Raw genomic sequence first — 25,176 nt, 5'->3', positions numbered from 1 at the left:
GGATGTCACGCAGTAACAAGTGGCTTATCAACTACATACGGGTTACTAAATAAAAGCAGAGACCATATCGATATATGATCTCTGAAAAAATCGATCAGACACTTTCCGTAAGAAAGGTCTTAGAAATTCGTAACAAATCTCTGCCGAAAGCAGAGTCGATTGTAGGATATACCCGGTGATATACCCGGTGATATACCCGGTGATGATATATAACGTGAATGACTGTTGGTAACAAAGGTTTTGGCACATGATATGACGTTGTTATCTGATACGTAAACATGAAATATGATTGTTATCTCGGCTATTGAAAGTCGGCAAGTATCAATGGTTAACCAATAAGGAAGTTAGAGAGCATCAATGGTTATTCATTGTATATGTCGCGTGGTAAAAGTAAGTAAGAATGGTTAGTATCATATAGGCAGGGTCCTGTATGTATTTTATCGAGTTAGTGCTGATGTTTATGTCAATTGTAATTTTCTGACCGTGTTCATGGCGAATTGTAACAATATTCGTGAACATTCATTTGTGTGTGTATTTCAGCCCTGTGTCTGTGTCAGTCGACCCTGTAGAAAAACATTGTGTCAGTCAGCTCTTAGTCTGTCGCACAGTCCCTGAACCACATTATTGTCCCTACTGCCAAGCCCTCTCTGCAGTGCTAAAGCCCTAAATAAAGCAAGTCTAGATTTCATCAGGTTCAGGATATCTCTGGTCTCCCTGGTCTCCTTTTCAATTTAAATGGGCTTGTTTGTTACTATCAAAATTATATATATTCAGAGACTAAGCATTAGTCTAGTCAGCTCTGTACAAAGTCGTTGTGTCAGTCAGCTCTGTACAAAGTCATTGTGTCAGTCAGCTCTGTACAAAGTCATTGTGTCAGTCAGCTCTGTACAAAGTCATTGTGTCAGTCAGCTCTGTACAAAGTCATTGTGTCAGTCAGCTCTGTACAAAGTCATTGTGTCAGTCAGCTCTGTACAAAGTCATTGTGTCAGTCAGCTCTGTACAAAGTCATTGTGTCAGTCAGCTCTGTACAAAGTCATTGTGTCTCTGTACAAAGTCATCATTAGTCTAGTCAGCTCTGTACAAAGTCATTGTGTCAGTCAGCTCTGTACAAAGTCATTGTGTCAGTCAGCTCTGTACAAAGTCATTGTGTCAGTCAGCTCTGTACAAAGTCATTGTGTCAGTCAGCTCTGTACAAAGTCATTGTGTCAGTCAGCTCTGTACAAAGTCATCAGTCATTGTGTCAGTCAGCTCTGTACAAAGTCATTGTGTCAGTCAGCTCTGTACAAAGTCATTGTGTCAGTCAGCTCTGTACAAAGTCATTGTGTCAGTCAGCTCTGTACAAAGTCATTGTGTCAGTCAGCTCTGTACAAAGTCATTGTGTCAGTCAGCTCTGTACAAAGTCATTGTGTCAGTCAGCTCTGTACAAAGTCATTGTGTCAGTCAGCCCTGTACAAAGTCATTGTGTCAGTCAGCTCTGTACAAAGTCATTGTGTCAGTCAGCTCTGTAAAAGTCATTGTGTCAGTCAGCTCTGTACAAAGTCATTGTGTCAGTCAGCTCTGTACAAAGTCATTGTGTCAGTCAGTCAGCTCTGTACAAAGTCATTGTGTCAGTCAGCTCTGTAGAAAGTCATTGTGTCAGTCAGCTCTGTACAAAGTCATTGTGTCAGTCAGCTCTGTACAAAGTCATTGTGTCAGTCAGCCCTGTCATTGTGTCAGTCAGCTCTGTACAAAGTCATTGTGTCAGTCAGCTCTGTACAAAGTCATTGTGTCAGTCAGCTCTGTACAAAGTCATTGTGTCAGTCAGCTCTGTACAAAGTCATTGTGTCAGTCAGCTCTGTACAAAGTCATTGTGTCAGTCAGCTCTGTACAAAGTCATTGTGTCAGTCAGCTCTGTACAAAGTCATTGTGTCAGTCAGCTCTGTACAAAGTCATTGTGTCAGTCAGCTCTGTACAAAGTCATTGTGTCAGTCAGCTCTGTACAAAGTCATTGTGTCAGTCAGCTCTGTACAAACTTTCTGTTTCTGTCTAATACTGACTCAACACCTCCATTAAACGTATACATGTGAGTGAGTGAGTGAGTTTAGTATTACGGCGCTTTTAGCAATATTCCAGCAATATCACGGCGGGAACATAAGAAAATGAACTTCACACATTGTATCCATGTGGGGAATCGAACCTTGACCTTCAGCGTGACGAACTAATGCTTTAACCACAAGGCTACCCCACCGCCCTACATATACATGTAAATCATACAGAGTGTGTACCTCATATACTACTACTGTTGTATAACAAAATACGCCAGTGGGTCATTAAGTTCGTTAGCGTAAAAAGCGTGTCTACCCTTCCATATACACCACAGTTTTACAATATGGTGCAGCAACATACGACCTCGTCGGTACACGTTCACCGAGTACCGTGTACACGGTCAGGCAGTTGGAATAATTCTACCGCCGATCTTATTGATTAACGATTTGCTTTGTTTCGACTTGCATTAATCAATCCAAGGGACACTCGGTGCGTTAGACACTGGTTAAGCATGACTGCGTATTGGTTTAAACAACACAACACAGCCATTATCATATCATGTTAAGCATTGAAAAGTGTTTAAATTAAATATATCGTTGTGTTTCTATGACTACCTGATAACATCGTATGTTGTTCATTTGAGTGAGCGAGTTTGGTTTTACGTCGCTTTTAGCAATATTCCAGCAATATCACGGCGGGGGACACCAGAAATGGGCTTCACACATTTTGCCCATGTGGGGAATCGAACCCGGGTCTTCGGCGTAACGAGCGAACGCTTTAACCACTAGGCTACCCCATCGCCCTTCGCCGTCAGAATAGGCATACGTTTGTCTGTTTGAAAAAAGTACATGTAATGGACAATGAACAAAGGGAAGACATATTACACATTAATTGAAACGCTTACTACGGACAGTGAATTTATGGACTTGACTTAAAGTATTTTCATTTATAGTTTGTGGCAGACAAAGGCTGCCGTACAGGATGGTCTTAATATCTAAACTAACTTTTAGGATTTCAAAGCCTTGTATCACATCAAACCGGCAGCTGACATACTTTGGACATTTTAAAAAGAAATGATCGGCAACTCCAACCGGAGAACCACAAAGGCAAGCTTTACTTTCAGATAAATTGACACGGTAAAGATCATAAGTAATAAGTGTGTTCTGGTCTCCTGTCATTGTTGTTATCAACTATACACTAAGGGCTGGATTTGAAATTATGACCCCCCCTGTTCTTTGAGGCGTCCCGTGCACGTCACCTGTTGTGAGAAAAGTATTCATACCAAGCACATGATACCGCCTCTGACATCCGTAGACATATCACTATCGCATACCCCTTTCGTGATGTTTCATTTAAGCAAGAACGTGGGTTTTGCATTCATATGTCCGCCAGTCTCCTGTAATAGTTTACCAGTTCACCCTTTAGTAAGATAAGTTAATGTGTAGGGACTTGGATAAGAAACATTTACTGTTACTCGGTACTCAATGAGGTTGGATCTATGCAGGCTTTGGATGCGTGTCATCCGTCCCTGATGTCAAGTATCGTTGCCCATGCTTTCAGTCTGGGTACAATGTGTGAAGCCCATTTCTGGCGTCCGACGCCGTGATATTGCATGAATATTGCTAAAAGCGGCGTAAAATCATATTCACTCACTCATGCTTTCAGTCACTCGTTTGTCTGGGTCAAACCCAATTTCTCACAAGCGACGTGATATATATTCTTTCTCTTTTCACTCATCGTTAATAAAATTTAGTTTATTCATGAATTTAATTTAATTTATGTATGTCATGCTCGATAAAGAAATGTATCGCATAATCTAAAACACTTTTTCAAACCTTGTCAGTGAAATATTGCTGATAAGTTAAAGCGGACGTATCCGCTGTCCCAACCTATAGGGTCAATGGGTGCGTTTGTAGTAGCGTAGTAAACGTTGTTGCCCATCACTGATAACACTGGCGTTGTGAATGACACCCACTCTGGTGAGCGACTGACCCCATTAATGTGATCAGCGGAAATAATCGGAAAATGAGTCAGATAGATCCCCATGTCTCTCAAAGAGTTTCCACACCCGCAAAATGGAGCCGGCAAACCACACAAAGCTCCCAGCCAGTGTTACACAGTACATAACATAACAGCATGCCTTATCCTTTGAAAAAGCCGCAGTGGATATATTTCAAATGCAATTTGATTGTTCTGTTACATGAGCCATGCAGTTGTTTTCAATTTCTAATACATTTCACCATTTTTTATTCTGCCGTTTCAAATCAGCACAGCGCGTGCACCGGATGACCTGGGACGAAGCGAAAGGAAGATGCGCAGTAAACAATTGATGTGATCGATTACCGAACAACACAACGCATGGGCTTCGCGGGGCTGTGAGAATTGTACCGCGCTATTATCTGGCGCATTGATTTTTCTCTTAATTAGGGTGACTCGGTGGGGAGCATGTATAATTACTGATTTTCGCATACTTGAGGTGTACTTAGTCCCAATGATGAAAGGGTATAAACACCACAAAAAGTACATACGATCCAAATTGAAATGCAACCAAAGATGTAGACAGTAAACTCTTGATCCCCTCGACAGTTAATGAAGACAAGATCGACGTTTAAATATCCCATCTGTGTCCCAGTGCTTGTCAAATGGAAACCGGAACCTGGTTCAGGGCGTCCATATTTTGTAAACAGATTAGCAAGGTCGTGAAGAACATTGATTTTTGTTCAAATCGACCAATCAGTTGTAAACATTTCGGTTACAAAATCGTTCCAACAAATGTCATTTAAAGTTGTTTGTCTTTTGTTTATACAGGTTTGATATTGGGAATAACAATCTCCATTCAAAACAAGTAATGCGATATGTCTAGTGTGAGGCATTGATAAAGGCTTATAATACAGTGTCAGGTCTCGCGAGACTTCAGCTGCCGAGATCGACGGGCAGTGTAAACACCTGTATCGTCATTACATGGTGTCGGTCACCTAACTCTCGCAGTGATTTATGGTATTGTTTTGTTGGGTACTATGACACACTTAGTTCAAAACAGCTGGAATTTATTGTCAGTGGTTTACAGAGAGAATGAAAACACGCAAATAAAACGAAATTGACTCTAAATCAAATTATCTCGAATATTGTTGAAGTGGATGTGCTATCAGCGCTTGTTCTACGCCGATGTTAGCACGTGATGCAAGAAATGTGCCGTAGCTGAGTACCTAAGTGGGAATCGAACACAGTACTTCGTCGTGACGAGCGAACGCGTGATTATGAATTAACTAATCAACACTCCGTTTGTTTCGAACTTCGACAGCTATACTTGGTCTGAAGAACCACGTACGTTGCTTTTACTTTATTAAGTATGATATGGTGTTACAATATTTATACCACTGTCAACGACGTTCGACTCCATAATCCGTGACGTCAGTTCTAAGTGGGATAAATCCTATAACATTTGATAAGGACGCATTTATTGTCTCATGAAAACACCTGTGGGAAATTAAAAGCACATTAGCATTAAAAGGAATTTAACTTTGATGCTGAACGGCATTTGAGCGGCATGGAAAGTAGGATGTAAATTCACCAGCTATAGCAGCCGCGGCAGATACGTATTCTTAGAAATCAGTTATAGAAACCTGTAAACATTACTCATGTTCCAGGAATGTTTACAAGTTATGTTGCAATGGAATCTGTCCGTAAAACATCCGAGTCTATTGGTGACCTTCTGCATTGGACAGAACAGCCCCAACCCCAACTAACAGCAACCCACATCAATCCCATAGGCGGGTCCACAGGGGTGGGGGTCCCCTTTTTTCGTCCTGAAAGTTTATTAAGTGACTATTGAAACTCTCGTGAAAACGGGTGAAAATGAAGTGTGCATCCCCCTTTCTCAAGAGTGTCCCCGGGGCTGTGGGGTAGCCTAGTGGTTAAAGCGTTGGCTCGTCACGCCAAAGACCCGGGTTCAATTCCCCACATGGGCACAATGTGTTAAACCCATTTCTGGTTTCCCCCGCCGTGATATTGCTGGAATATTGCTAAAAACGGCGTAAAACTAAACTCAGTCAGTCAGTCAGTCAAGAGTGTCCCCACCCCCTCTTCTCGCCCCTGAATCCCCAAAGGTAGTCTGTCCCACAGTCCCTGAACCACATTATTTTCTCTACTGCCAAGCCCTCTCTGCAGTGCTAAAGCCCTAAATGAAGCAAGTCTAGATTTCCTAAGGTTCAGGCTAGCTATTCTCGAAACTTCTTAAGTCCTACGAACTTCTTAAGCCCATTCTTAACACATTGGCTACGATCAAAGTAAAGAATTCTTAGGGCTACGAACGTTTCGAGAATAAGGCCCCAGGTTCTGAATCTCTGGTCTCCCTAGGGCTCCATTTCAATTTAAATGGCTTGTTTGTTACTATCAAAATTATATATATTCAGAGACTGACTGAGTTTGGTTTTACGCCGCTTTTAGCAATATTCCAGCAACATCACGGCGGGCATATATATATTCAGAGACTAAGCGTTAGTCTACCCCAGAGGCTAGCTGATAATAGGTGATCCCTGAGTATTCTGGGTGATATTTGGTCTCAAGTAACCTGTGCCCCTCAAAGAAGTTAAACTGTGTATGTCGGAAGATGCATTTCCATTAATCGGTGCCCATCATATTAATCACTGGTTTGTGTGGTCGAGACTCGTTTTTTTAAAGTTTATCGTCATTTAGCTACGGTTCTGCAGTACAGCTTCAAACAACGTACTCGACAGTCCTACTTAAAAGGCTGGGTCAGTGATATCATTATATACTGACAGTATTGACAATGAACGAATTTTGCGTGGGTGTTAGTCAAATAACACTGAAACACATTATTTGTTTTGCTATAGAACCGAAACTGAAAACGAAGCGTTGTTCCGGGTCAAGAGCCCTCGTAAATATCTCTCCATTATGCCTTGGACAATAGGTAAGGTGTTTAGAGCTGTACTGTAGACAGTTAGTACCGTCATCTCCCCTGTGACCATTGGCTGACAATAACACAGATAGGATACTTTATAGGCAATTGACTACATCCTGAATGAAAACCAGTCATGTAGAAAATATGTCTAAATTTGAAAACGTTAGTCTTGTCTTAGGCTGTTGGTGTCAAAAGTGCATAGCGATTCTCTGAATTTTAATATTCCAAATATAGAAGGGGACATGGGCCGCCATGCTTGATCGCACGCGCTCTTATGACGTCAATTTAACCGGACATTACCACGAAGAGCCATCTCTCAGTCCGACTCATTCACAACATGGCGCCTCGGGCATGCGCAGTAGTCGCAGTATGTGTACATCTGAACGTAATAAAGTGTATAACGGCGACAAATTATGTCATCATTACTGTTGCTTGTAGCTTGAGGACGAGCATGGTAGGATAGATTTATGACTGCCTGGTACTTGCGCGAGACAACGTGATTCCAGGGATTTAAGATCACCCTCAGTCTCGACCATTTCGACAAGTCATACCTGCGTTATGTGTACTGGTTTTGCTTGTTTGTTGTTCACTCAAAATCCACCGGCCTGTAAATACTCCAGTCTGGACCAGGCAATACGGTGATTGATATAATGAGCTATGTCCCATGACGTCCGGGTACGATGGCACGCAATCGAGCTTGTTAATCTCTTGTTTGTTTGTTGTTCAACGCCGCACTCAGCAATATTCCAGCTATATGGCGACGGTCTGCAAATAAGCGAGTCCGGACCAGACAATCCAGTGATCAACAGCATGAGCATCGATGCACGCTATTGGGGTACGATGACATGCGTTATCCAAGTCAGCGAGCCTGACCACCCGATCCCGTTAGTCGCCTCTTACGACAAGCATGGGTTACTGAAGACCAATTCTAATCCGGGTCCTCATTTGACCCGTGTAGTGCACGCCTGTAGTTACCAGAACCAGTTGTCACATTGCTGTTACAGGCGCAGCGTTAAGCCAGTATAAGCTGGATAGCAACACGACAACCAGCAGCTGCATCACTGTTGTCACATTGCTGTTACAGGCGCAGCGTTAAGCCAGTATAAGCTGGATAGCAACACGACAACCAGCAGCTGCATCACTGTTGTCACATTGCTGTTACAGGCGCAGCGTTAAGCCAGTATAAGCTGGATAGCAACATTGCTGTTACACGGCAACCAGCAGCTGCATCCAGCAGCTGCATCACTGTTGTCACATTGCTGTTACAGGCGCAGCGTTAAGCCAGTATAAGCAGGATAGCAACACGGCAACCAGCAGCTGCATCACTGTTGTCACATTGCTGTTACAGGCGCAGCGTTAAGCCAGTATAAGCAGGATAGCAACACGGCAACCAGCAGCTGCATCACTGTAGCAACGACATAGACGCTATCATGGGGATGTGAGTCGCATTTACCTCATCTTCAAGCCAAGCTCACTAAAGATTGTAAACCATTGGATTTCACCTTGATTACATTCAGAAAAACTTGAACATTGTCTCTTTGAGCAGATTAATTGCGTGACGCATTAATAGTCTATGTTCACGGATGCATGTTCGCGTTATATATGATTAAGCTTTGACTTTATGGAAAACAGGTTTTTTGGCAAAGCCACAACGATTATAGGGAAACAACAGCGCTCACTGTGCCTAACCGCATATACGTCAGTGAAATGAAATCCCAGATTTGTCGTTAGGGAAACAGTGTCTTGTGGACAGTCAACGTGACACGTGATGTGTACAACTCAACACTACAAGACACTACTCATCGAAATGAGACACTTGTGACGTCATAAATACAATAAAAACATTATCGGAAAGTGCTTCCTAGAATTCCATGACGTCTGTATGTTAACCCGAAACCCAAGCCGTATGGTGTTAGTTGTCAATGTAAAGCTCGGCAAGAGACATTAATACAGGTGGTGTGTTGTTATTTTGGATGTCTCAGGTAGTTTTTACTTAAAGAGTCACTGCTGGCTGTGTTCGGTAGTGTGGCAGTGGTGAGATGCGGTGCGACGCATCGGTGAAGCGACAGCCCTATGATGTTTCGTTGCGGTAGTGCGATGGCGTTGCGTTGCGTTGCGTTGCGTTTCGTTGTGATGCTGTGCGATCCGTTTTTGCGTTGCGATGCGACTGTGCGATTCACTATCCCAATTATGTTTTGCGTTGCGATGCGACATTGCGATAGTGAAGCGCTTCACTATCCCAATAATTTATGAATGTCTCGTTGCGTTGCGTTGCGTTGCGGTGCGGTGCGGTGCGGTGCGGTGCGGTGCGGTGCGGTGCGGTGCAACATTGGGATAGTCTCACGCTGTGGTGTTGCGGCATGCTATAACGGTTGCAGGTGGTTCTTCATTTCGAAAACACAGATTTGACCTTACCTCTCGTAGATACTACGTGGGATACACATTTGTATCACTTCTGTCCTAATATTGCAGAAAGGGGGATAAAACGATTTATGACTCACGTACCCTTTTCCAGTAACCAATGCAGAGTTTGTTTGAATTGAGATACACATGCTACGTACCTTTCTTGTGTGAGTTTGCAATCACGATATAATTTCATTAAAATAAGTAAAAATGACTAGAGACGTAACATGATACCGCATAAACATGGATGTTAATCAAATCTGTATGTAACTGCTTGTATAACGAGTTGACCTTTAATTCTAAAACGACACCAATACATAACATAACATACGGGGTTTAATTTGTACTGATGACAACAGGCACTGGAGCTATGTCCAAATGTCAAAGTCGTGTGTGATGTACAATCGTATCTGTAAACTTAGGCACAGGTCTCATTTCAGGCGTAATCCTGCTGTGCTGGCGATTGTTGGCAGTAAATACGTTTGGAGGCAAAGTAAAATGAAATCGTAGATCTTTCACGTCATTTTCGCAAAACTTTTTCTCACAAGTCTCAAGACCACTTTTTGATGATGTTGTACACACAAGTGCATGTCCATGAGCATATCGCTTCTACCTATGTTAAAGGCCAATATTGCAGAGCTTTGTCGTAATGTATAGCGCAACCTTTCTGCATGTTCCAAATGCCAGATTGCTATCTTGGAGGAAATGATACTTATAGTTTACCAATGATACATTGCTGTCTTGCAGGAAATGATACTTATAGTTTACCAATGATACATTGCTATCTTGCAGGAAATGATACTTATAGTTTACCAGTGATACATTGCTATCTTGCAGGAAATGATACATGTAGTTTACCAATGATACATTGCTATCTTGCAGGAAATGATACATACAGTTTACCAATGATACATTGCTATCTTGCAGGAAATGATACTTATAGTTTACCAATGATCCATTGCTATCTTCGAGGAAGGCTACTTATAGTTTACCAATGATACATTGCTATCTTGGAGGAAATGATACATGCAGTTTACCAATGATACATTGCTATCTTGCAGGAAATGATACTTATAGTTTACCAATGATACATTGCTATCTTGCAGGAAATGATACTTATAGTTTACCAATGATACATTGCTATCTTGCAGGAAATGATACTTATAGTTTACCAATGATACATTGCTCTGTTGGAGGAAATGATACTTATAGTTTACCAATGATACATTGCTATCTTGGAGGAAATGATACTTATAGTTTACCAATGATACATTGCTATCTTGCAGGAAATGATACTTATAGTTTACCAATGATACATTGCTATCTTGTACATTGCTATCTTGGAGGAAATGATACATAGTTTACCAATGATACATTGCTCTCTTGCAGGAAATGATACTTATAGTTTACCAATGATACATTGCTATCTTCGCAGGAAATGATACTTATAGTTTACCAATGATACATTGCTATCTTGGAGGAAATGATACATATAGTTTACCAATGATACATTGCTATCTTGCAGGAAATGATACTTATAGTTTACCAATGATACATTGCTCTCTTGCAGGAAATGATACTTATAGTTTACCAATGATACATTGCTATCTTGCAGGAAATGATACATATAGTTTACCAATGATACATTGCTATCTTGGAGGAAATGCCAATACATTGCTAGTCTTGTTTACCAATGATACATTGCTATCTTGCAGGAAATGATACATACAGTTTACCAATGATACATTGCTATCTTGCAGGAAATGATACATATAGTTTACCAATGATACATTGTTATCTTGCAGGAAATGATACATACAGTTTACAATGATACATTGCTATCGTGCAGGAAATGATACAAATAGTTTATCAAAGCCAAGCTAAGCATTTACAGGAATAGTTACACTATTTTGTTTTCAACTGTATGTCGATTCTCAGACAGGACCACCAATTATTGCCTTTGTAAGAATATCAAGCCAATAAACCTTCTCAGAGCCTGACTGGCTCAACGTGAATTGGCCTGTCACTGAATTCATTTGAAATCTTGCACATGTCATATCTATGCTTGTTGGGATGTCTGAATGACGCATTACATTCAAAGGACTGGATCCGGTGACAGATCGTATCTGGGACGAGATGTCGCATACTTGTAACGCGAAGCTCATCAACGATCAACAGGCTGCAATTGATGAATCTCTCTGGCATTTAAATATATCCTGTTTGGTGAAACAAATTTAGCATGGACAACGTAGATAAAGAAGAGTGGAAGTCCTTTAGTCCAAGGAACAATCGCCAATAAATACATTGCAAGACGTAATTATATGGTATTTAAATGGTAACCAACTACTCCGTTAGTAGATCACCACAAGGTGTTAGAGTATTGTCTATTTCACAGGTTATGTGAGCAAGAACAGGAATGACGAGGAATTTGTCGTGGGAAATCAGCTGATGATGCATAATGACAAAGCTCAATGTGAATGTCACCATACAATGCTTGCGTGTATGTGTTGTGTGCATGCGAATGTTTGTGTGTTTTGAGTATGTACATGCGTGTGGATGTGCTTGCGCGCGTGTGTGTGCGTGCAGGCGTGCTTGTCTTGTGCCTGTTGTGTCATCGTTAATCCAATCCAAGCATGATGTAAGACTGTACGTGATTCCTCTTCCACTGTCATAACATTCAACTGTACCATGCTCGAATGTATCTCATGTGTTACTTTTGTATGTTTGCATGTTCGTATATTATGTGTGTGTGTGTGTGTGTGTGTGTGTGTGTGTGTGTGAATGGATGGATTGGTGGATGAATGAACGAATTTCGGATGGATGGATTGATGGAAGGATGTAGGCTTGTTTAAAACTTAGCATCAGTTAGACATGTTTTCATAGCTATAAAGACAGTTCCCAGTCAGTGGTGAAATTATCGAATGTAAACAAATAAAGCATCCTTGAATAATATTCTCAGAATATTGTTCAGGTTGTCAGTAAGCATCTCCTTGAACAGTGACGCACAATATAGCAAATACACGCATACAAACAAGGGTGAAAAATAGCCATACTCGCATATTCGGCTTGTATTTTTCTAAACATATTTTCTTTCTTTTCTGGACAATATCTGTCCCAAAACTCGACATCGTGACTCCCTTACAGCCTTATGACATCACAGGCTACGGAGCTGAGGAAGCAGTAAAGAGAAGAAGTGTTTTGGTAGCGAGAGCTGGTGTTATCACCAGTGTCAGTCAAGGTCATGAGTGACGCGTTCGTTTGACTCAGTGTTGATCACTGAATATCGATCGGCTCGTGGAATCAAAACACGGATATGCTGACTGCGAGGCCATTGACATAGGCTTGAGCAGACGACACTTCACTGAGGCAGACGACAGCAACAAAGCCAGCGACTATAGCGTGTACACGCGCGGTGACGTCATAACAGCGGGTCGAGATGTTATAAGGCACAGATTGAACACAGGACGTGTTTTGTTGATCTAATGTTTTCAGTTATACTTGCGAACGTCAATAAATTCTATTATGAGTGTGTTTTGTAAGCACAATGATGCATCGCAATTCGTCATGAAGGTGTCGATGATTCATTTAGATCTGTGTTATTCATGGTCTTGGTGAAAACGTGCATGTTTATATGCAGGCCACATCTAAAATAGTACATTATCACTGTTTCAGGGTGAACACAATAGGATGATAAATGTAGAGACACCGACAAGAAGTCTAATTCAAAATACACATCAGCACCAAACACTGCTCGTGGTGGCTTCACCAGACCTGCCAACCAAATTTCCTAATTTCCCTTTCAATGAATGAATGAGTTTAGTTTTAAACCGCTTTCAGCAGTATTCCATCATTATCACGGCAGGGGACACCAGAAATGGGCTTCACACATTGTACCCATGTGGGGAATCGAACCCGGGTTTTCGGCGTGACGAGCGAACGCTTTAACCACTAGGCTAACCCACCTCCCCATTTCCTTTTCAAAGCTGATATAGCTGAAATAGTGTTGAGAACGGCGTTGATTTATTAACTTAATTAAGCCACTTAGTCTATAAATAGCACCCCCGTCTACGCAAAATAGCAATTAACCACGTTTTCTTTGACCCGACGAGAATTCAGTCAAGCACGGTGGGAAATGTTGACAAGTACTTTTTTCTCAAAGTGTTCCTCTTTGCTCCAGTGCGCAAATACAACATTTATGATTACGACACAATATCAACTCCCCTAGCTCCTGCACCAAGCAGCCCCCAGAAGTGAGAAAACACAGGCAATAAACTCCCCGACACATGAACCAAACGGCCTTGACTGGCAGCAGCTACAACGTTCATGAAAACCACAGACACTAAATCGGTAGCTTACTACGAAAACATCACGACTTGTACTAGATTTGGCAAGCACCGCTGCCCGAGTGCCCCTACCCATCTGACTACCCACATGTTGCCCAATCTGAAGGTCTGTGGGCGCACTCGATTCCAGTCCCGTGGTACTGGATTCCCTCACTCGATCAATACGGGAAGATTGCGGTTTCTGTGTACATGCATAGGTCTGCGGCACGGTTGAGCTATCTCCAAGTGCTTAGTCAAAAGCACTTGTTACCATGTTGAGGGTTCCTAGTGCAGTACGGATAGCCCGGGGCACATTCTGATCACGTAATTGTGACAATATCGACTTATTTCTAAAACAACGCATGATTTATTAATACTAAACTAAACTTAGACAAAATGCCTCGACTTGAAAGGGAAATTTATGTGTTTGTTTTTGAACATCCTCAATATTAAAGATCATGAGGCTTGGATTATCACACGAGAAGTTCAGCTAGTTCTCCTTTAATGGCTTTCCAGAGACAACTGTGTTCTATCGATATGTTTGTAAACAAGGAATATTTGATAAAAGATTAATTAGTTCAAGGAAATGAATGTGTGGTATTCATGTTGGGAACCACTAATGTAATGAAATGTGTACTCGTGTGGTTCAGGGTGGGTTTAAGTACTGAGTACATGGTGGATTCATATTAATCCCTTTTGTGTGATGCAGTTTTATTTTCTGGTTTTTTTTGCAGTGGGTATTAATGTTTCGGATATTAGGGCGTTGTAGTGGCAATAAAATGTCCTTTAACTCCATGATGTAATCATAAACGCCTTTGATCTTCCGGGCTCTTCATTTTTGATAGAGGCAATGAAATGACACATTATTGACTTCAGTAGTTGGTATATATGAACGTGTTATACGTAAATGCATGTGCATAAAAGGAGGACATACACACAGAGAGAGAGAGAGAGAGAGAGAGAGAGAGAGAGAGAGAGAGAGAGAGAGAGAGAGAGAGAGAGAGAGAGAGAGAGAGAGAGAGAGAGAGAGAGAGAGAGAGAGAGAGAGGAGGGGAGAGAGAGAAGAGAGACAGAGAGAGAGAGAGGGGGAGAGAGAGGGGGGAGAGAGAGAGGAGAGAGAGAGAGAGAGAGAGAGAGAGAGAGAGAGAGAGACAAACGTACACATTTTCATAGAAGAATGAAATGATACAATATTGACTTCAACAGTGACGTGTTAAACGTGAATAGATGCACGTGCACAAACAGGGGGAAACGTCTGCACACGCGCACGCGTATGCACATGCGCACACACATGTATATATACAGTTTCACAAAATATTAATCACGTAGCGCATGGTGTCATCTTTCAACTTTACGGTATTTGACTTCAGCTGCATTCTTATAATATTTAGTACAGGAGGTTTTAACTACTACGATGATGGTTTCAACATTTCCTAACATCTGCATCCCAGGACACTTCCTTGTTGACTCCGAAAACAAATAAAATGTAGAAACTATAATGGGAAAAGTCTTGCAATCACTTATGCACGGGATCAAAGGTTCCTGTACAATAGCAGACATAAATAACACATCATCTTCCTGTCCATCATGCTCTAGCGCAGAGGAACTTGGCGCACTTCATTTAATGGACCAGTTTAAAGACATCGTGCAGGATTTATTGGGCGTTCAAGCTAAATGTTACATGCCTTGCATCAAATCGAAGACATCGTTGACAATTGATTGCATGTGTGATTAATCATTGATTACGTCATCGATCAACAGAGTAACCTTGTTTTATTGTTTGGTTGTATTGTTGGACTTGATGGGGTACTGTTTTCACGTCACCCAGTAACAATACATGATGATTATCTTAATACTTACTTACCTACCATTAAGTCGTGCCGGCTTTGATGTCTTAACGAGGTGAAACAACGCCGAGAGCAAGTATTGGTTACAATTCTGCTTACTTCCTGAACGCTGTGGGAATATTGTTTTGTGGTTATAGGTAATCTTTATTTTCGGGAAAATGCGATTTTTTTACTTCCTAAGTGATATTGACTGATGGCCTTTTTCGTATACGTCGACAAATGCTTGAGTATAATTTTAGAATTAGCGGCTTATCGACAAAGGATTTCGATCCAATAGCATATTTTCTCACAGATTGAAACGACAAAACCATTTCCATGATAAGTAACGATGGATAACGATGGAGTTGGTAGATTCGCCCAGGTGGGTGTGCTCACATGTAGGTGTACATCTAAAGTGTATAGGAAGTCTTGTATTCTTCCAATGCTGTCGGATGTCATGCAATGTATAAAGTAAATGTGTCTAAGTATCCTTGTGGCTCTGTGATTGCATATGAAACTGTAATGAATTATTATTGTTCAAGACCATTGTTATATGTCATAGTAGTAGTTGTAGTAGTAGTAGTAGTAGTAGTAATAGCAGTGGTAGTAGTAGTGGTGGTGGTGGCCGTGATGGTAGTAGTAGCACTGGTAGTAGTAGTAGTAGTAGTAGTAGCAGCAGCAACAGTTGTAGTAGTAGTTGTAGTTGTAATAGTAGTTGTAGTAGTAGTTGTAGGAGTAGTAGTTGTAGTTGTAGTAGTAGTTGTAGTAGTAGTTGTAGTAGTAGTAGTAGTTGTAGTTGTAGTAGTAGTAGTAGTAGTAGTTGTAGTTGTAGTAGTTGTAGTAGACTAAGACTTAGTCTCTGAATATATATAATTTTGATAGTAACAAACAAGTCCATTTATATTGAAAAGGTGCCCTAGGGAGACCAGAGATTCAGAGGAACCTGAGGAAATCTAGACTTGCTTTATCTTGGGCTTTAGCACTGCAGAGAGGGCTAGGCAGTAGGGAAATTAATGTGGTTCAGGGACTGTGAGACAGACTATAGTTGTAGTTGTAGTAGTAGTTGTAGTAGTAGTAGTAGTTGTAGTAGTAGTAGTTGTAGTAGTAGTTTTAGCAGTAGTAGCAGTAATAGTAGTAGTAGTTGTAGTAGTAGTTTTAGCAGTAGTAGCAGTAATAGTAGTAGCAGTAGTAGTAGTTGTTGAAGAAGTAGGAGAAGCGGCAGTTGTAGTAGTAGTAATAGTAGTGGTAGTAGTAGTAGTAGTAGTAGTAGTAGTAGTTGTAGTAGTAGTAGTGTTTGTTGTAGTAGTTGTTGTAGTAGTTGCAGAAGACGTCATGGACGCAAATGACGTTTCTGTAGCTAATTAGTGTCATGCTCAGGTAACTTGATAACGGCGTGTTATAATAGACTCTGTGTGGCATTCACATCATGTAAGTGTCATCAAACGGTTGGACGATATTAATATGAATTATGTGAGAGCATCCGAAAATCTCTTCTCTCAGGATCCCACGCAGCGCCGCAGGAAAAATCCCCTCCCTCTACCAATCCAGGTGAGCTACATCCTCTTGCATATTCACACCTGAGGCACCTGTAATTAATTAACTTTTAATTGCCGTCCAGACAACCTCACGCCTTCCCTATACCATTGGCGTGAGGCCGACACTTACCCACAACTCCTTACTCATTAATTGTGTTAGGAGATCCTGAGACACCCCAGCAGGGTCCCGTGGGGAGAGGGAGAGAGGGGTAATACTACCGTTTAAGGACATTGCCTGAAGGCTCCGGGACAGTTCAATGAACAGTGAGCGATTTCAGATTTGATCCGATATGTTTGAAGATAAAGTTTGACAGGTGACAGATTAGTTGACGATAGGAGCCGATAGTGTCACTTTTCCCACAATCGTTGATCATAAGACGTGACTTACGGTGGGATAAAATTAGTAAGGAGATTATCTGTTTGATCCAGTACTTATTGTAAACGTCATGACGATATTCGTCTTATCTTGTCATGTCTTCTGAGTAATGGATTTTTTATAGACCAGAGTCTCTATTAATACGTAATTAAAGAAACCGTCGGCAATGGTATTTGTCGATTTCACCCGTCACTTCATTTGTTTCTGGAACCCATGTAAATAATAAGCTCGAGGAGAATACTGGCAATTGGGTAACGTGACGTCAGGTGACACTGACTGCCATCATTACCTGCTTGAACTCTTAATGACAAGGGGCTATAATTAGTCGATATTGATAACGGAATCGATTGACATTTCTTCTGATAACGTGATCCAGATTGTTAATGTTGACATGTTTCAATAGATTTAAATTGATTTAATATTATAGGCTGTAAACGCTATATGAAAATGTGATTACTTACCACAACATATCATTCGTTATATTTTATAGTGAGTGAGTTTAGTTTTACGCCGCACTCAGCAATATTCCAGCTATATGGCGGCGGGCTGTAAATAATCGGAGGATGTTTTAGACACAAAAGGATGAAAAGGTCATTGACACATCATTCATATATACATACACACACACGCACGCATATTATATATATATTATATGGTTTTTCACACTCCCTCCTATATGTTTACATACATGTTTGACTGACAGTTCCTTAACCTTATAAGGGGCGGTGGGGTAGCCTAGTGGTTAAAGCGTTGGCTCGTCACGCCGAAGACCCGGGTTCGATTCCTCACATGGATACAATGTGTGAAGCCAATTTCTGGTGTACTTATATCTGTGATATTTTTACACTTCATATTAATATAAATGTTTCTTTCATACACTATTTATTTCAACATAAGCAAGTATTTTACCCAGTCTGTAGTCTGCCATACAGACCCTGAAACAAACATATCTAAGTCCATGCAAGTCTAGATTATGTGGCCAGTCTAGATTTTCACAGTTTCAGAAAATGAAGAAAGTCTCAGGGCTCCTTTTCATTATATTCTAATTTATTTATTATGAACTGTTTTTTTCCTGTAAAATATGTTCATTTCAGAGACTAGCTGTTAGTCTACCCAGGCTGATGAAGGACACGTTTAAAATGCCGGCCTTGGCGATTCTTATTTCCGAACCGGCAGTAACAATTTATGTTCTCCTTAACGGGATTTACTGAGGAACCATATATACATGTTACGGCCAACAACGCTCAACAGAACTGACACAACAAACAACAGGAACTGCCTTACATCGGATCTGTTCATTTTCAGTCCATCGTCTGCTCAATTAACGTCACAGCAGACGACACAATGTGTGTAAGGTTGTGATTTCCCTCCTTAGTGCTAGGTGTCACATGATCTGAGTCAAGGCTGAGAGTCCGTTTACATGTTATTGTGACGTGGCTTTGAGATTTGGTGACGTCACACCGCCCGGATGTCATCTGTATCTGTTTGTCGACTGCTCTCGCGCAGTAACCAGCTGGAAATAAAATAGCCACACGATTCTGCTGCACCATTAAAAACATCAGTAGTATTTCGTGGCATAAGAGTGTGTTTTTCAGATCTTGTCAGGCAACACGATACTTCTAAGGCGCATTTTATGTGATAATAATTGGCTTTTTGAACCTCCACCGATGCTCCTGTGCGTCAGAAAGAGTATGAGCCCCATGTGGTGTTTTTTACTACTTGGAACTGAAACGAAAACAGAAAAAAATGTTGAAAGGCTTAGTCATGTCTCAAATTACTGACGTAATGGGCTGCTGATTTCTTACAACTTTCAATTATGTGGACCTAGCAACATGCCAGAAAGCTATCGGAATAAACACCACTACATACAGGTCAAGCATTATTCTTGCATAACAACATTTTTCAAAATTTCACGAACCAAAACAATTTCTTCAAAGTCTGTTTATGGTTGATTTTGACAAAAAGGTTGTGACCGTTAGATCTGACTTGGTTTCCAAGTGGTTCTTGAAACAGTATATAAATACAAACTTTATCTGCATATGCAAAAGTTGTACTAGACTTGCACAAGTCTCTAAGGTAATAATTAATAGTTTAAATGATAATTTCTAAAAATAATATAAATATCCCTCTAACAGATTGGCGTCCTTACTGACTTGCCTCTTAAAAGGATAGAATTGCTATACATCAATGGCTTAGCCTTCAGTACAGCCTTGGAGCAAGGCTAACGTTGTACCACTATGACTTAGACTAATCCTTAGTCTCTGAATATATATAATTTTGATAGTAACAAACAAGCCCATTTGAATTGAAAAGGGGCCCTGGGGAGACCAGAGATTCAGATCCCGAACCTGAGGAAACCTAGACTTGCTATATTTAGGGCTTTAGCACTGCAGAGAGGGCTTGGCGGTAGGGAAAATAATGTGGTTCAGGGACTGTGACAGACTACACTATGACTCAGCACAAACATATACATTCAAAGCATACTACAAAAGATCGCTTGTGAGACATTACCTCACCTGTGCTGAAGAAGGGCGTCATCAGAAACTGACTCTGAGACAGGCACTTCTATTTGTGAAAACTAGTTGGGACGAAGTTAGTGCGCAAACAATTAGCAACTGTTACAGACATGTGGATATTATTTCTCATGAAGGTGATTCAGATTCTGTGGATGAAGATGACATTGCGTTGTCGGAATTGAGAGTACTCCTTAATGAGTATCCTTCATCGGATGTTGTGAGTGCTGAAGAATATAAGCAACTCTTGCTTGAACTTGGGTCTTGATTCAGTAGTCCGGACGATTCGAAATCCGGACGAATTTGCTGAGAAACGCAACCGTCCGGATTAACTAGGCTTCACTGTATCGCATGACCTGGTAACGTTGGAGGTGAAATATCTTTGGCAAGCTGCTGATGGTGGGTGATAAAGGCAATATTGTCCAATACTGAGCTCAGTTAACATTGAAAACAACTATATGATACAGGCATCAAATACATCATCGTAGGCATCGTAGAACTACTGGTGGAGCAGGATACGCTAACTACTGGTGGAGCAGGATACGCTAGCGTCTTTCTGAACACCAGGTGTCGTTACTATTTAAAGATGACTCACGAACACATGCTCAGACGAACAGACTTTGCTCTTGGTAGAGATTGTTTTGTGGACTGGGAAAGGGTTTTCCGCTTTCATTTGTTTGTTCGGCAACTTCAGACAAGGAGGTATACTTTCTTTTGCTCGGTAGTTTAAACCATAGGCCCCACTTCGGGTCAGTTGGGCCTATGGTTTAAATAGATGCTGGGTATTCCTGCTCATCATGTCGTCTTCTAAACTAAGACCGCCTCCGTGGTGTAGTGGTTAGAGCGTCCGCCCGGAGAGCGGAAGGTCGTGGGTTCGATCCCCGACCGCGTCATACCAAAGACGTTAAAATATGGTACTTGTTGGTCCCTGCCTGGCGCTCGGCATTAATGGGTACAACAAGGACTGGTCGGCTCGGAGTCAGTATAATGTGTCTGAGTTGGGTATTCATGCTTCACTGCGGCATGGTATCTCAGTGGGCTAGCACTATAAAACCAGCTTAAGTCTGGGCTAGTACAAGCAGCCGCAAATACACATACACACGCATGCACGTCGTCATGTGAGCGAAATATTCTCAAGCACGACGTTAAACCCAATTTCACCTCACCTCACCTCACCTCACCTCACATCACCTCTTCTAAACTAACATAAAGGCACTGACATAACGGTTGTAAAAGATTAAATAACAAACGTTCAACAGAGAAAAAGACGAGTATAAACGCAACCCTGATTTCAGTTAATATCAGAAGTGAAAAGGTGATGAGGACATACTGCCTTAGGCTAACATCTAGTCTCTGAAATAAATTACATTACAGAAATAACGGCTTCTAAAATTATATCAATAAAATATGATAAAAATTAAGGAGCCCAGAGACTTCTTCATAGTCACCAATTTTGTACAGACGCTGAAACTGTGTTAATCTAGACTTGCCACATATTCTAGACTTGCATGGGCTGTATTTTGTGTATTCGTGTCAGAGTCTGCAAGACAGACTATTGATGCCCGAGTTAAGAAGGGAATGACTGGGATGGGGGGATGCTGTGGGGTCTGTATGGGCGACGAAAGTTGCCTTCCTGTTTATATTGTGATCGCGGTGTAGATATGGTAGCTAGTTCTTGTAGGTCAATTATGCTACGCTATTTCTCGACAACAGTATTGTGACCATGTGATATAATCTGAAAAGAGACCTATTTATTTGTCAGGGGTAATGAGATTCTAATAGTCTAAAAAAACAACGTCCATACATTCTTTAATCCAACACAAGTGAAGATCCGGGTTAGAATTGATCTTCAGTAACCTATGCTTGTCATAAGAGGCGACTAAAGGGATCGGGTGGTCAGACTCGCTGACTTGGTTGACACATGTCATCGTATCCCTTTTGCGTAAATTGATGCTCATGCTGTTGATCACTGCATTGTCTGTTCCAGATTATTTATAGACCGCCGCCATATAGCTGGAATATTGTTGAGTAGGGCGTAAAACTGAACTCACTCCCTCTTTAATCCAACACCAAGCTACCAATCTATCCACAAATGCATATGTTCAACAAATTCGCTTGTTATACGTGACTTAGTTTTCCACAATACCTTTGCTGAAAGGTGTCATCACATTAATAATTGTCTTAGAACCCATCACTTTCGACTTCAACATTGACTGTTGCCAATTTCAACAAGGTAAAACTGAACAGGACTCACCCACATATTACTCCTCAAACACCTAAATCTTAATGCATTTAATAGTTATAATGATGATGACGATGACGATGATGATGACGATGATGATGATGATCAAGGTGCATACTCAAAGCACCAGGAAGAACTATAGTGGGTGTCGGATGTCAATGAATCATAGAGTTTGCAAGGTTTCCCAAACTCGAAAGCTGTTTATGAATGGGATATGATATTTCAGTCAAACATAGCATGAGTGTGAATTGCGTTCTTCACCACATTTATATATATAAAGGCGGGACAGAAAATACGGGTACCCTCAGTATATCATGAGAAGACCTGAACCCGCTCGCGAACACATGAACATTTGGCTACCTAATCTCACCTTCAAAGGTAATATATATTAAAACGTAATATCAATGTTTCAGAACGTAAACCGCCTGTGTTGTTTGTCTGTCTAATGAGTAATATTAACACAAAAACACAATAATAGTATCTTGCGTGTGTTATTTGAACATAGATGTGTAAATAACAACATCTTCTTGACATCATCTGTCATCACTTACTTTGTTATTAAACCACACACATCAGGCTACTTTGAAGAACCTCAGCACGGTATCCATAGCAGTAGGTCATGCTAATGGTGCCGACCATGTGACTTCACATCGTCACGATCAAAGAGAGAACCCAGATAGGTGACGTCACAGTCTCGCGAGACGCCAGTTCTGAAAGGCCAGTAAGGCTGCGAAAGTCGCCCGCAGCGCCAGCAGGAAGAGTACAGGGGTAGCGGTGTGTATCAAAGACTCTGCAGCAGCAACAACACCAGCGTCAACGTTGTTTACATCCAGCCAAGGACACATCATCACAAAGGGCATTGATGGCGTACGCATGAAGCACTCCACCAGCAACACCGTCCATGATGATGCAGAGTCCTCTCTATTTGCGGAAGACGAGATTGGGATAATGTTTTGACATTTCTGAATTGATAAATTATGGGATATATTTAGGGATTATACATCTCCCTTATAACAAATAAATTGTTTATGGAACATGCCTCCTCTGGCGACGTCTAATATGGCATTTCAACGACACGTATGCTTTATTTGTAAACGTCTATTTTGAATTTAGCTGATTTGACAATTTGAGTGGTCTTTATCTGGAAGAACTATACTGGGTATCAGATATTAATGAAGCACAGAGTTTGCAAGGTTTGCATTGTTTCTATTGATATAAATAAATGACCCACTTGCCCCATACCTATATGTATGACCTTCCCTCATGTCACCACTGCCTTGTGGAGTAGTTGATAAAGCATATACTACTTGGGTGACGCACCAATTCCTTATGTTTTAAAGTAAGGAAGGTTAATGATTTGACACATGGGAAATACAAAGACCATAGAAACATACACGACAGAGCACTGGAATATAAGAAAAATAAACAAAACAAACAACAAAAACATCTCCATTTACTTAAGAAATCTCTTCTAAAAGCAGAGTTTATTTTGTGATTCAAAGTAGGTCATGAGCATGTGTTTGTGAATTACTAACCGATAGTGTTAGCAAGGGTTACAATAACTGACACTAAGTAATGTTTTATTACTCGTGGACCAATTGTGTTATGACGATTGTATTAACTGTGAGCTGTATTGCTGTTTTATCGAGTCTTAGAAGCCACGTTATGTCTAGGTGGTGTTTACGCATATAGTTATTAACGATAAACGTCCAAGGCACATCACCACCTGATTCACCTCTATCGCTTTGATGATGATGATGATGATGATTATGATGATGATGATGGTGCATGTTCGTACCTGTTTCCGCTACAGGACAACCTATACAGTATACCTGTAATGGAAGTAGTGTATAACAAACATTAGCAGGCATTATGTGCGTTATTACCCTACAATGGATTATTCCATTAATGTCCATTAAATAACTACCTACCTTTGGAATATCTTCTCTTTTGACGAACATATACTAATAGCACGGCGGCAAGAGGTTGAATACTTTAATACTGGTGAGAGACAGGCCTTTAGCCCTCTATTTCTAACAAACAATAACCTAATGAGCTCAACTATAATCCCTGACCTCTCTGGCAGTTACAACCCAGATACTAATACCTTCTGCAGGCATGAATATACCTTGAGTAGCCATATCAGTTATTTCTTTAGATTAAAAGACTCAGGCATCCATCCACAATAAAGAATCCAAACACCATTTCATGGGTTCTCCCATTCATAGTGTATGCTCATAATGTATGTAATTACACCATCTTCTGTCATATGTTCCATCTGGGCGTACATGCAACATCAACTGATAAGCTTGCAACACGGTCGGCGGCTTATAGAGAAATGAGGATTTATTGATTTGTATCAAATCTCACAGTATGTGAATTTCACATGTAGGCTCATGGCCCTTTTAAAGACTTTAATAAAGTTATGATCAATCATTCAATAACTCCCAGTCTTCCATTGATCACTAAACGTACCATGTATGTGGATACAGTAGGTTATACGGCCAGGTGATGTACTACCGTTAGAAGACCATTTCTTCAGGGATATTTGTCCATATAGATACTTGTCAGTCTTAATTCGATTGTCCGCTATGTGTATATCGCTGCTTTCACCATTAAGCATAATATCTCTTTTGACCATGGAATATGTGTTTGTTGTTTAACGCTGGACTGGGGTATCCTACTGCTATATGACGGTAGAGTCTGGACCAGAGTGTGTGAGTGAGTTTAGATTTACGCTCTTTTAGCAATATTCCAGCAACATCACGACGGGAGACACCAGAAATAGGCTCCACACATGGTACCCATTTGGGGAATCGAACCCGGGGCTTCAGCGTGACGAGCGAACGCTTTAACCACTAGGCTATCCCTCAGAGTCTGGACCAGAACATCCAGTGATTGACATTAAGAGCAACGACGTACGTCATCAACCACGTTGCACGAAATCTATCTATCCATTAAATCACCTCATATTTGACAACTCTAACCCGGAAGTCTCTCAGGACTGCATGGA

This window comes from Haliotis rubra, unplaced genomic scaffold, assembly GCF_003918875.1.
Source record: "Haliotis rubra isolate DU_JTF1 unplaced genomic scaffold, ASM391887v1 Scf1, whole genome shotgun sequence".
Lineage (NCBI taxonomy): Eukaryota > Metazoa > Mollusca > Gastropoda > Lepetellida > Haliotidae > Haliotis > Haliotis rubra.
This window is presented reverse-complemented; position numbering follows the sequence as displayed.